The sequence below is a fragment of the Macaca nemestrina genome, chromosome 17 (assembly GCF_043159975.1).
Source record: "Macaca nemestrina isolate mMacNem1 chromosome 17, mMacNem.hap1, whole genome shotgun sequence".
Classification (NCBI taxonomy): domain Eukaryota; kingdom Metazoa; phylum Chordata; class Mammalia; order Primates; family Cercopithecidae; genus Macaca; species Macaca nemestrina.
Window position 1 is genome coordinate 24,592,485 of NC_092141.1, and position 14,800 is coordinate 24,607,284.

At 42.8% G+C, this 14,800-nt stretch overlaps 1 protein-coding gene and 1 pseudogene across 1 annotated transcript in view; both read right to left on the reverse strand.

The window, feature by feature from the left end:
• The window catches only part of LOC139359499 (zinc finger protein 595-like), a 128,498-nt gene that overhangs the window by 37,278 nt on the left and 76,420 nt on the right, over positions 1-14,800 (reverse strand). The gene's annotated exons all lie outside the window — the stretch shown is intronic.
• On the reverse strand, positions 798-1,694 carry LOC139359279 (wee1-like protein kinase pseudogene; annotated as a pseudogene).

The window sequence follows — 14,800 nt, forward strand, 5'->3', positions numbered from 1 at the left end:
CACGGAAGATAAGGGCACAAAGCGGGGCCCGGGCTTCCAGCTGGAGGTTGTGCACTGCGGCAGCGTGTCCCTACTTGGGCTGTCTCACTATTTGTTCACTCCTCCAGGCTCAGACCCTGAGCTCAGCGGCGCAGTGTCCATCTGCAGCCCTGCGCACCTGAGCGCTGCGGAGGAAGCCTTCTAGAGGGTGGGCGCTTGATACCTGGGACCCAGAGATTACCCGAGCCGGATCAGACCTTCTCTGATTAAGCATCAAGGGAGCCCTCATTCCGGAGAATCAGGGTTTGGCCTCGCCCTCCGCAAACAGTGTCAGATTATGCTCAGAGGCAGGAAACAAGACTGCAGTCCTAACTGGGCTGGAATGCGGGCCTGGGCTCGAGGCGCTTCCTCCCCTCCTCTCACCCTGAGCCCAGAGAGTGATGCCAGACCCTGAGTTCTGCAGGGCCCACCTCGTCAATGTTTCCGTGTCTACCCCGCCGCCTGCTAGCCACCTTGTGTGCCTCCCACTGGAACTGCCTCTTCTGAGCCCTTCTTCTTTCCACCCCTGGTGACCCCGCCTGATCAATGTGACTGCAGACTCCTCCCTGCCCAGAGAATTCTTTCCAGCCCTTAACTTGACATGCTTTCCAATGCAGTCCCAACCCCTCCTGGCCTCTGCGCTTTATGCATCCTGCGAAAGTCTTACCAACTCGCCCATGCTTGAAGCTAGTGCTTGCTTTTGATTTGCAGCCTGCATGCATTTGAAGGGATTTACCCTAAAAAGATTCAGGTTTTAGGCCTCGAAAGACGTCATACAGATACATTCAGAATTCCATGGTAGCACAGGCTCAGTATTCCAAACGATTCCATTTGCAAAGATTTCTTTTACACACTGTATTTTACACACTTGTGGTATCAAGGTAACCTAGCCTGTGTGAATTCATGCACTGATCTCCATTTCTGGGAGGAGGTTCAGCACCAGCAGCACATACCACTGTGAGGGCAAGCGAAAAAATATCTCTTTCGGTGTAATCCTCCTGTAAAACTTCATTTGCAAGAAAGCGACTGTCGCCCTCTTCAACCTGTGGACTAGAGATCCTTCTTACATGTCCAAGATCGCCTGTGTTTACCATCATTTTGTTGGATCCCCGGTCATCTTCATCTTCTTCAGAGGCAGCATCTGGGATTGAGACTCCAGATATAAAAACACTACTAGATTTTGTATACCTGGGAACCAAAGACATTGAATGAATGTAGCTCAAGCCCAAGGTGCCTTGCAGAAGAAGACCCTTCAACTTTGCTTCTTTAAAGTTAACTCATGATTCTGCAGTTTTCACTTCAGCATCAGCTAAACTCCCAGCATGACAATATTCATCCTGTATAAGCATAGCACCGTCTTCTGCCCAGGCAGAGAAATACAGAACTGCGTGAGGAAGCCGTCCAGGTACTGCAGTAGAGCCTGTGCTCCTCTGAGCGCTTTGCGCACTGCAGAGTGGGCCTAAGGCTTTTCTGATCACCTAATGTATCCAACCTGCCTCTTCACACAGTAAACACAGAACCAAAGCCTCCAGAGCAATTTTCTGCAGCTCCTGAAACTGCTGTGCGCCGAAACCTCGCGTTGCTCTCAGTCACTGCAGTACTTTCAGCAGGCCACGTTTCGTCTCCCAGCTCCTGAGCATTGGCTTCCATGTCTTCACCACAAGAATCATCCCCATGTCCCCAACAGAATCCGGAGTGAAAGGATTCGAATTCACTCGGAGTCTGTTGCGCACCCAATTCCCCTTTTCCTGGTTTTTCCGTATCACGAAGAAGAACCGTCTCGGAGTTTAACAGAGCTGGGATCAATTCCTCCAGCTCTGGAAAGAAAACCCGGGAGTGCAAGTGGCGGGTGGCAGAGTCGAAGCTTGCAGGAGATCCACTTGGGCGCCTGAGATCCCTCAGCGACCAGCAGGGCCCTCCCCACCCCGGGTCCTGGCAGCTCCGCGACGCCTCCCCGCGGCGCCCCCAGCACTCGCCAGAATCAGTGGCCCAGGAAGCAGGTGCCACTGACCACCAGGAGCCCAAGCACCCTCCCCTCACGGGTCGCACTGGGACCCGCTGCCAGGCCGATCAGCGCTGGACAGGGTCCCAGCACCTCCTCAGGCTCCAGCTCCTGTGGCTTCTGAGCCTGGCGGGCAAGGTTCCGCTCACCCCTGCCCCGCGAAAAGGCGACGGAGACCCACAGAAATCTCAACCTGTCTGGTGCTGGAGCCTGGGCTGCCGGAATGCGGCTCCGTGTTGCGGCCAGCGGCAGCCTGGCGCGCCCCCTGGTGGCCGGGGCAGAAGCTGTCACACCCCACAGGCGGGGGCCCTTCAGCCCAGCAACGGGAGGGCTGGGGGTGCCACCCCCATTCATAGACCAGGAATCAAAACCCTCGGGTGGCACTGTCTGGTCAAGATCCTTCCCAACTGAGCGGAGACGGAGCCAAATTCAACCCCAGCCACAGTGTATGCAGTGTAGGCAGTCAGGACTTCAACCATTCCTGAGACACCCCCCCCTTACTTACCTCACCGGTACATGCCCGGCCCACATTTCCTTTCCTCTCCAGGACCCACACCCCGCGCCCTGAGTCGCTTATTTCTCTTGAACAAATACGGGTGATAGCGGGTAACACATCAGTAACAAGAAACTAGCAGGTGCTCAGTGAAATGGTCTACCCTGGCCTCTTCCATAGTTAAAGTGACCATTAACAGGAAAATGAGTCCACTACCCAGGAAGTGGACAAACGCCTGCAGCCCCTCAGCCTCCCTCTGGCTTTGCCTCTCCCAAGCCAACTGGCGCCCGGAAAGGGTGTGGGCAAAGACCCTGTCACCTCCCAGCAGAGGGCGCACTGCTCGCGGTTTTCGGGATCCTAGGCGTGGAGCCGTCCCCACAGGACCCTCAGAGGTGGGGAGGAGAAACAGCACACCCATTTGACAGGTGCAGAGACTGAGGTCCGTGGGGGCGGGGTGAGTGGCCTAAGGTGGCAGGACCTGTGAATAGCAGAGCTAGGGGTCCAGCAGGTCCCCAGCCAGTCACTGGGTGAGCCCCTGTCATGTGGGGATCACTGAGGTGCAGGCATTCTGATGAACACCGGGTTGAGGAACTCATGGCGCTCCATCCTGACTTCTGGGGCGCCTCCTGGGACACAATAAGGTAAAGGCTGTGCAACATGTATAAGGTCCAGCATGTGCACGAAGCAAAGAGGGATAGATAGGGGTGGGCGTACAGGGACAGAGTCACAGCTGGGACCCTTGAGAAGGCAGTTGGAGTTTTTCTGCCGGGGCAGGAGAAGCCTTCTGGGCCCCAAGGCTGGCATGTGCAAAGGCATAGAGGCAAGCTCCTCCTAACACAGGGCTGGAGGGGAAGCTCTAAGTGTTGCACACAGACTGTTCACATTGCATCCTTCTCCCTGGACTTGCTCTGCCCACAGCACCTCCATCCTTCCAGTTAGCTATCCAAGCTACCACCCTCACCCTCTCACACCCACATCCTGTGGACCCCACATTTAAGAAACAAGAATTCAGCTGCTTCTCACCCCCCATGGCTGCGCATCACCTGATCTGAATCCCCATCCTCTCTCTCCCCCTACCTGGTTCCATCCTTGACTCCTGACGTCTCATTGCAACTCAATACTAGGTCAGATCATGTCACACTTCTGCGCTGGTGCAAAAACTATGCGGTTGCTTCAGTTCAGTGTCCACCAGGATTTGATATTCCCAAGGCATGTCTCTCACTCCTTTGTTCTCATTTTACCTTCACACAGGAAAACACTTTTTCTTCTTGAAGTGTACTCTTATGTAGCTACTATTGGTAATCAAATCTCTGTTATTACTTTTGAAATTATTTGTATTGTATTTACCACCTAAAGATATTTAGCTATATATTCAATGCTAGCTTGAATAATAATTTTTCTAAGCATGCTTTTCGAATTTTTAAAATTTAAGATGACATTGGATGATTTTATTACATATACCATGATGTTTTGAACATTCCACATGTAGATTGTTGAATGGTTAAGCCTAAATCTAGCTAATAACAAACGCATTATCTAACATAGTTATCGTTTTTGTTGTGAGAACACTTATCCACTCTCGTTGCAATTTTCTAGAATGCAATGTATCATCAGTAACTATAGCCACCTTGCTAGACAATAGATTTCTTGAAATTTATCTTATCTATCTAATGGTAATTATGTGTTCTCTGACCAACATCTCCACATCCTGTTCCCCTCTCTAACAACACCAACCTCTGGTAACCGCCATTCTGCTCTCTACTTCTATGAGACCAATTTGTTTAGATCTCTCATATGAATAAGATAATGTAGTATTTTTCTTTCTGTGCCTGGCTTATCTCACTTAATATAATACCCTCCAGGATCATCCGTGTTGACAGTAATGACAGTATTTTATTCTGTTGTGTGACTAAATATTATTCCACTGTATGTGTTTATGTATGTATGTATCTACATACATGTATGTATACAAGCATATGTAGACACAACATTCTTCAAATATATTATTTTGCATTGATTTTTATTAAAATTGTATTTCTTCCTTATCTAAATACTGATAAAAATATGTCTTTTCAGTCTTTCCTCTTAATAAAAGCCAAAGTTAAAGGGCAGTTTCCCCATTTTTTAATAAGATTTCTTTTTCTTGCTGATTTTTTTGGGTTCCATGCAGAGTCTGCATATTACTGCTTAATCATAAATATAGTTTGGATTCTTTTCCCCATTCTGTATAATGTCTGTTTCCTTTGTGGTTTATTGTTTTTACTAGGTTTTTCTTCCGGAATTTTACAATTTCAGGTCTTAGATTTAGTCTCTAATCCACTGGGAGTTACTCTTTAGATATGGTGAGAGATACACAGTTTCATTCTTCTACATGTGGCCACCCAATTTTCCCAGCACCATTTGTTATACGTGTGTATGTTTTTGTCTGATTTGTCAAAGGTTGTTATTGTTCGGCTGTATTTCTAGATTCTCTATTCTGTTGGACTATGTGTTTGTTTTTATACCAGCAAAATGCTGTTTTGGTTACTGTATCCTTGCAGTATAAATTGAAGTCAAAGGAAAGATAAAGGAAAATTTTTGTCTTTCCTTTATTTTGAAGGAGAGTTTTAGCAAATATAAGTGTTCTTAAATAGCAGTTTTTCTTTCAATACTTTGAATATATTATCCCACTCTGCCCTGGCCTGAAAGCTTTCTTCTGAGAGTTGCGCTAATAGTTATGTGATGAGTTGATTTGCTGTTGCTGCTTTTAAAATTCACTGTTTTTCTTTGACTTTTGACCATGTTATTAGAATATATCTTGCTGTGAAGTTTTTCACGTTCAACCTACTTAAGGACTCTTGAACTTCATGAAACTGGATGTCCACCTCCCACCTCAAATTCAGCAAGTTCACAATCAGTATTTCTCAGTAGGCGTTCTAGTCCTGCCTCTGTTTTATCTCTTGTTTCCACATAATGCATATATTGCTTTATTTGATAATGTTTCATAAGCCTCACAGATTTTTTTTACTCTATCTTTTGCTATTTTTTTTTTTTGTTTTTTGCACCTCTGACTGGATACTTTCAAGATACCTATTTGCAACTTTGCTATTTCCTCATGACTGAATCTGCTGTTAAAACACTCTATTAAATTTTTCAGTTTAGTCATTATATTCTTCAGCATTAACATTTCTGTGTTTATTTTTATGGTTTCTATTTATTTGCATAACTTCTGATTTTATTTATGTATAGCTTTCCTAATTTTGTTCAGTTGTCTATGTGTGTTCTCATATAGTTCACTGAGCTTATTGTCTAAAATAATTACTTCCAATTTTTAAAGGCACTTTGTCAATTCCTATTTCTTTAGGGTCCATTACTGAAGCTTTATTGGTTTATTTAAATTGTGTCATGTTTTCCTGATTCTTCATGATTCTTGTGTCCTTGGGCTGGTATACATATTTTTGAGAAGGTGGTCACTTTTTCTAGTCTTTACAGTTGGCTTCAGCAGGTAAAGTCCTTCACCATTAAGTGTGGCCTGGTGTTCTTGTTCGGTCAGGTGGTTGAGCCTGTTGATGGATTTGGCCAACTGGCTGTGCTTCATGGTCAGAAACGTCTGCTGGTTTTACTCCCCTTGATTTGGTAGCTTTGCTGGGTGAGGTCACTTGAAGCATTGTGGGGCTCATTGAGATTTGCATGCATCAGTCACTGAGTGTTTCACCCCCTTTCTTTGGTCCCAGTTATCTTCAAGATTATCTCTAAGTATTAAAATTCTTCCAGTGTTCACTTTGAGGCAAAGCAGAAGTGTGCCCATCAGGAAGTACTCCCCAAGTAGATGCTGAGTATCCACTTTGATCTACTTTTCTCCCAGTGGAAAAATAATGGACTGAGGGTATCCTTCTCAGTACAGTATTGTCCTGGATATGGAAATGGTAAAGCAAACAAAGTAAAATCATTCCTCTTATCCTCTTTAACGAGTCTGTGTTTGCTTTTGAGCTCTTTTTGGGTGTTGCAATCTCACACTGGTATTTGGAGTTCTCACAAAAGCATTCTTCCCTGTGGGTAGTTGCCAAATAGATGTTTCTTTGAGGGAATCAGGGCTAGGAACCTACTATTCCACCATCTTACCAGACTCCCTCTACCCCCAACCCCTTCCATCTCTCAATCTCTCAATAATTTGTAAAATAGGAAAATCCAAACATGTCTAGAAATCGTTACTAAAACTAAATAGATGAGTTGAGTGAAGCCACAGCATATAAGCCAAATGTATGAAAAGTCAATGTGTATTTTTATAGACTGGCAATGAAAATTGAATGTTACCGTGAAAAACCTCAAGAAAGTACTGAGGAAAATTACAGAATACCCAAATATAGAGCCATCATGTTCACATATCAGAGTATTCAATATAATTAATATGTAAATTTGCCCCAATTAATATACAGCATCAACACAATTCAGTAAAATTTCAGCAAAGAGCTTTGTAAAACTTGATAAGCCAATTTTTAAAGTACTTTAAAAATATAAAGAATCTAAATTAGTGAAAACAATAATGAAAAACAGTCACATTTACAGACATATTATCTGAAATAAATACTATAAAGCTACAGTATTTACAACAGTGTGTTATTACCTAAGGAAATCATTATAAATAATTGTAATAATATAGAAAGCTCAGGCATATATATATATATACACATATACACATATATTAACACATACTTATGTGTGTATGTAGATAAATATATTTACATACGTATATAATTTTTTATCAAGGAATGTATGAAGACAATTCAAAGGGAAGAATGGATACTTACATAAATATTCTTGGAGAGATTGAACACCCATATGTAAATATATGAATACTAATTCATCAAAGTACATCTAAAAAGTTAACTTCAAATGAATTTGAGATCTAAGTGGAATAGACACAATTACATATTTTGTATGAAAAAAGCATAGGAGAAATTTATTGTGATTCTGAGATAGGAAATTGTTTCTTAGATAGGATACACATGCAGAAAACATAAAATAAAATGTATAAATCTAGTCTTCATAAGACACTGCTACAAATAAATTGACAGCCATAGCCTGAGAGAAATATTGAAATACATATATTTGATAAATGTTGGTATTCAGATTTGTATATACATAATTCCTACAACTCAGTAAAAAGAAGACAAATGACCTGACAAACACTAATGTGCAAGGTCCATTAGCTGCTGACGCATAAACACATTGTGGTGTGCCCTATGATGGACTATTTCTTGACAAATAACAAGTAAGAAATTACTGATATGTACAACTTAGATGATTCCAAAGGAATTATTATGAGTTAACACAATAAGACACAAAAGATCACATAAATGTTAACATCAAAATTAAGTAAAATTTTTCAAAAGGCAAATATAGTAACTGAAATAGAATAATTTTGTCACGTCACAGCATCATGTACAAGGAGAGAATTTCATGAAAAGGACCAGACTGAACTTTTCATGGTGATGGAAATGCTCTACTTCATTTTTGTGGCAGTGATTATACAGTCACATGTAACATATTTTGAAATAATAATGTGTAAAATGTTACAAATTATTCATTTACATTTGATGAATTTTTAATAATGTAAATTGAGCCTCAACAAAATTATTTCAAATTATGCTATGGAAGAATGTGTGGGGCAATTGGAGCATGCTCAAAACATAGTGAATGTCTGCATTCATTTAGAAAAAACTGTATTTAAGTATTTATTTAAGCCAAACAGATGCTCTCCCTGTGACTGAGCAATGTTCCTGTAAATATATATACCATATAAGTGTATCCTTATAACCACAGCAGCTTTATTTATAATGGCTAAAACAAGGAATGTATCCAAACATTTGTCAAAAGTAGAATGAATAAATTATAATATAGTTAGGAAGCTTTCTTTTGTCTAAATATACATAGCCACACAACTCGTTCCTGTATATCTTTTATATTTTTACTGAAAGTTTCCCCTCCCGGTGGAGCATTGTCTGTCCACATTATCTACAACCACCCCTGCCTACTGATACACTTTATCCATTACTATTTATAACAACTGTAAATGCTATACAGTCTTCTTTGTATCTGGACCATATTCACCATGAAGGACGTAGACAGACTCCATGAGTGCAGAAGTGTTTCTATGATACCACAGAATTATTATTCCTGGAGGCTAGAACAATGCCTGACACATAACACAACCTGAAAAGATCTGTTGAATAGATGAACCAATGAAAGAAAAGAACCTGACACCCCTCTGTCAGGTGTCAGGTTCAGATCACAAGGGTAATGGAATGAACCAAGGGATCTTAGCTAAACAGTCTCTCCAGTTGAAATGAATGGACACAGTCAAGGCATAAGCTGGCAACATCAACTAAAACTCTTCATTGTCTGGGAGCCATGTCACCTCTTACTCCAGAAAATGGCTCCAGAAAATGGCTCCCACCAAAGAGCAATGCTCAGAAAGCACACGTACGCTATCAAGAACAAAGGGATCTTCGAAACAAAGCTGGTGTATGTGTCCTTCACATTGTCCTTTGATCCACTCCAGAACAGGCGACAAGTTTCTAGGGTGGTGATGTCCTAAAAATGCTGGTGTCAACTGACACACTGGGTTTTGGGACATTATGATGAAAACCAGTAGCTTGAAAGTAGAACACCATGCCATTTTAGAAACATCGAACCACATGTCCCAAGTAAGGAGAGAAGGAGCAAGAACATCACAAAATGTTAGGAAGGGAAAAAAGCCCTCTGTGAACTAATATAAGACAACCAAGGATGTCTTGAACAAGAGGGACCATTTAGGCAGTCAGAAATGATGTTTCATCTACACTATCATTTGTGGTTGAGTCTTTTCTTTCTGTTTTTCATCACATGTGGAACACTATGTACCTCAACCTGAGGTAGACAAAGAAAATGTGGATAACCAGTAGAAAAGTTTTGTACACAACTGTTTCCACTGTGGTATTTCCCAAAAATGAAATTAGAAAAAACTTCCCTCTTCCTCACACTCCAAGACAGATCCTTCCCTGTCTTTCTAGGGGGCATAATGATGACAGTTCAGGAAGGGGATTAATTACATACTTTTCTAATAACCATGTCTGAACCAATGAGTAATCCATTGGCAGTTTCTTCACACACCACACTGGATCACCTAAAGATCATGTAGGTAAAGTCTCTGGTTTCTTAGATTTGGAAATACTCAAATTTTAAAAATCTCATAAAGACACAATGAAAGAATCACTTTTGGTCTAGATCTGGGATGCTGGGAAGTCCCTGATTTTAGCCACCCAATATATGCTCAGTCATACTTCTGTTGGCTTGTTATTGCTGAGAAATATTCCATCCTATGAGCATGCCACGATGTGTTTATCATCAGCAGCTGAGGGACCTGCCCTTATTGTCAGGTCATTTGTCTTCTTTTAACTGAGAAGTATTCATTTCAAAGATTATTATTATAGTTATAATAATAATAATTACAATAATTATTAATGTAATGATTGTTGAAAACATCAGTTAATCCCATAAGAGTCTACCTGCATATCTTTCTAAGAATGAAATCACATATAGATTCTTCTTTTTTACACTACAAGCTACAGGGTGGATCTATTAAAAACTGTATTATTGATGATATAACATTTAACTCTATTATCAAATTAGTCTTAATATTTACTGACATAAAAATGAGGAAATTGTTGCTTGTACTCTGAAGTAACTTACAGTGCCATTGTCCCTCTCTGTATTAGATATGTGTGGTTTTAAGTGATGGCAAAGGTATAATAAATGAAATACAGAATACTTGCAAAAGGCAAGACGTAGAATAATATGAGAAAACAAATAGTGAGGTTATAACATTTTTTGGCACAAGGTCAGATTTTCATTTATAATTTTAGCATTTATTCTAGACAGAACTTGTGTTACATATTGTAGAAGACAGGAGAGTAAATAAAATAAGCACCTCTTTTCACAGAATATTATAATGTATCAAAGGACACATAGAGGGGAATGTCAGAGACTGGGGCCTATCAGGGGGTGGAGGGTGGGAGGAAGGAGAAGATCAGGGAAAATAACTACTGGGTCCGAGGCTTAATTCCTGGGTGACAAAACAATCTGTACAACAAACCACCATGACACAGGTTTACCTATGTAACAAACCTGAACATGTACCCCCTGAACTTACAAGTTTAAACAAAACAAAACAAGTGGATTAATGTCCCAAGAAAAGCATGTTAATTTAATTTGACCCAGGGGCTTATATGCTGTTCAGTGTGCCTTCAACACGAGTGGTTAATTTATAAACTTATTTATTTCTCAAAATCAGCCCTTACACTCTTACGTGCCCACTCTTCTGTAATGGTGCCTGGGAACTGAGGAGCTGAAAAGTTTTAATTTCTGGCCCTGTGTCTCACGAATGCACTTTATTTTGGTTGGCATCTTCTACCAGGTCTGAAGGTGAGGACTTAACTACTGTCAGTATTTAATATTTAGCAGAATCTTGTGTTATTTTTAGGCCCATGAGTCAAAGCCCTGTAACTTAATGGCACAAGTACTTTGAAAGAACACGTAGAAAATTTCACAGATGTAATAACCTTAATTATTTAAAGATTTTTTTTTAAATGATGTACACAGCATTTCAAAAATCTTTGTAGCTATCTTATTTAAGAATTAAATGGGAGGCGGGTTAGCTTGACATAGTTCCCAGCTTGACTTTTCCCTTGGCTGTGACTTTAGTGTCCCAAGATTTATTTTCCTTTCACAGAATGAAGCACCGACACCCACTTCGATGGGGCTGGACCTTGAAAACATGATGTGGTGGGAGCAAAGCCAGGCTCAAAAGGCCACATAGAGTGTGATGCAATTGATGTCAAATGTCCTGAACTGGCAGATCCATAGAGAGTGTGGAGCCAGGGGCTGAGGGATGGGACACTCAGTGGTGACCAGGGGTGGATGGATGGGAGGGATGTGGGTGATAATGAAAGGATATAGGATTTTATTTTTTGAGATGATGAAAGTGTTCTAAAACTGTGATTATGGCTGCACGTATCTATGAATTTGCTAAAAAAAAATTGAATTTTAACTTTCAAGTGGGTTAGCTGTACTGTATGTGAATCATAGATCATTAAAGCTGTTTTTACGCTGAGCTCTGAGGGAAGACCCTGTGGGCAGCCCAGGCCTCCTGGCTGCTGCAGCCCCACAGAGTGAAACCCATCCTCAGCTCCTGCCCATCAGTCTCCTGTGCTGGTTCCCAGGCGCCTTCTTTTATTTTTTTCCACACACATTGTCTGCTAAGCTTACCAGATAAAATACAGGATGCCCATTTATTTCTGAATTTCACACCAACAGTGATTAAATTGTTAGGGTGTATATGTCCTAAATATTGCATGGGACATACTAAGACCCAAACCTTCTTTGTTCATCTGAATTCAAATTTAACTGGGCACCCTGGATTTTTAGATGCTCATTAGGGCCTCCTTGCCTGGACCCCAGGTGGCACGCTACCAAGGCCCCATCTCAGAGATTGCAGGACTTCAGAGGGAGGTGGGGGAAGGAACTGGGCTGGTGGCCATGCCCAAGACAGAGGTGGTGGCTGCAGGAGTGGACACACCACCAAGAGACTTTGGGTGCTGAAGCTTCCTGGGGCTCAGCTGGGCCCTCAGAGACCTGGGACAGGGCAGAAGGCCAGCAACCTCCAGGTGTAGAGCTGGCTGTTCTTCCACATGTTGTTCCAAGGCTCTGCAACTGAGAGCTCCAAATCAGCAAAGATGCAGCGGGGCGGTGTCATGCTGCTAATAAAGACATACCTGAAACTGGTTAATTTGTAAAGGAAAGAGGTTTAATTGACTCACAGTTCAGCATGGCTGAGGGAGCTTCAGGCAACTTACAATCCTGGTGGATGACACCTCTTTACAAAGTGGCAGGAGAGAGAATGTGTGCCAAGCAAAGGGTTATGCCCTTGATAAAACCATCAGATCTTGTGAGAATTGACTCACTATCTTGAAGATAGCATGGAGGAACCACCCTCCTAATCTAATTACCCCCCACGAGGTCCCTCCCACGAAACATGGAGATTATGGGAACTACAATTCAAGATGAGATGTGGTGAGAACACAGCCAAAACATGTCATTCTGCCACTGGTCCCTCCCAAATCTCATATCCTCACATTTCAAAATACAATCATACCTTCCCAACAGGTCCCCCAAAGCCTTAACTCATTCCAGAATTAACTCAAAAGTCCAAGTCCAAAGTCTCATCTGAGACAAGCCAAGTCCCTTCCACCTATGAGCCTGTAAAATCAAAAGCATGTTAGTTACTTCCTAAATCCAATAGGGGTACAGGCATTGGTTAAATACACCCACTTCAAATGGGAAAAATTGGCCCAAACAAAGGAGCCACAGGTCCCATGCAAGTCCAAAACCCAATAGGGCAATCACTAAATCTTAAAGTTCCAATATGATCTCCTTTGACTCCATGTCTCACATTCAGGTTATGCTGATGCAAGAAGTGGGCTCCCATGGCCTTAGGCAGCTCCATCCCTGTGGCTTTGCAGGGTATAGCCCCACTCCTGGCTGTTTTCACAGGCTGGCATTGAGTGCCTGTGGTTTTTTCAGGTGCATGATGCAAGATGTCATTGAATCGGCCATTCTGGGGTCTGGAGGATGGCGGCCCTCTTCTCACAGCTCCACTAGGCAGTGTCCCAGTGGGGACTCTGTGTGGGGGCTCCAACCCCACATTTCCCTTCCACACTGCCCTAGCAGAGGTTCTCCATGAGGGCTCCACCCCTGCCGCAGACACCTGCCTGAACATGCAGGCATTTTCATACATCCTCAGAAACCTAGATGGAGTTTCCCAAATCTGAATTGTCGTCTTCTGTGTGCCTGCAACACTAACAGCACGTGGAAGCTGCCAAGGCTTGGGGTTTGCACCCCCTGAAGCAATGGCCTGAGCTGTACCTTGGCCCCTTTTAGCCATGGCTAGAGCAGCTGGAACTCAGGGCACCAAGTCCGAAGGCTGCACACAGCAGGTTGGGCGGCAGCCCTGGACACAGCCCAGGAAACCATTTTTCCTTCGTAGATCTCTGGGCCTGCAAAGGGAGGGGCTGCTGTGAAGGTCTCTGACATAACCTAGAGATATTTCCCCCAATATCTTGGTGATTGACATTTGGCTTCTGGTTCCTTATGCAAAGTTCTGCAGCAGGCCTCAATTTCTCTCCCAGAAAATGGGTTTTCTTTCTCTATCAGATTACCAGGCTGCATATTTTCCAACTTTTCTGCTCTGCTTCTTCTTTAATGCTTTGCCACTCAGACATTTCTTTTGCTAAATACCTTAAATCATCTCTCTCAAGTTCAAACTTCCACAGATCTTTAGGGCAGGGGAAAAACCTGCCAGTCTCCTTGGATAGCAAGAATGACCTTTAATCCATTTCCCAACAAGTTCCTCATCTCCATCTGAGACCGCCTCAGCCTGGACTTCATCATCCATATCACTATCAGCATGTTGGTCAAAGGCATTCAACAAGTTTCTAGCATGTTCCAAACTTTCCCACATCTTCCTGTCTTCTGAGCCCTCCAAGTCTCTAGGAAGTTCCAAACTTTCCCACATTTTTCTGTCTTCTTCTGTGCCCCACAAACTGTTCCGACCTCTTCCTATTACCCAGTTCCATACTTTCGGGTATCTTTATAGCAGCACCCCACTGTCTATGGTACCAGTTTATTGTATTAGTCTGTTCTCACACAGCTAATAAAGACAATCCCAAGACTGCGTAACTTATAAAGGAAAGAGGTTTAATTGTCTCACAGTTCAGCATGGCAGTGGAGGCCTCAGGCAACTTATAATCCTGGTAGAAGGCACCTCTTCACAGCGTGGCATGGGAGAGAATGAGTGCCAAGTGAAGGGGGAAGCCCCTTATAAAACCATCCGATTTCATGAGAACTCACTCAGTATCATGAGAACAGCACGGAGCAACTTCCCCCATAATCTAATCACTTCCCATGAGTTCCCTCCCATGAAACATGGGGATTATGGGCACTACCATTCAAGATGAGATTTGGGTGAGGCCACCCTCAAAGCCCAGGGTATAGGTCTCTCAGCTGTGAAGGTTAAGGGACAAAAGTTGTCCACTAACACCCGGCACCTAGATAACTGGGTGGTGGTGGGACCTCCACTTTTCATTCTATTCTATTTCTACTTCTAAGGGATATTTAGTGTTTCACTCCAGGAAAGTTGTGGTGACATCCAGCATGTCTTGTGGGTATCCCCTGCCTCTGGCCATGCCTGTGGGTCTCCCCATCTCTGACCA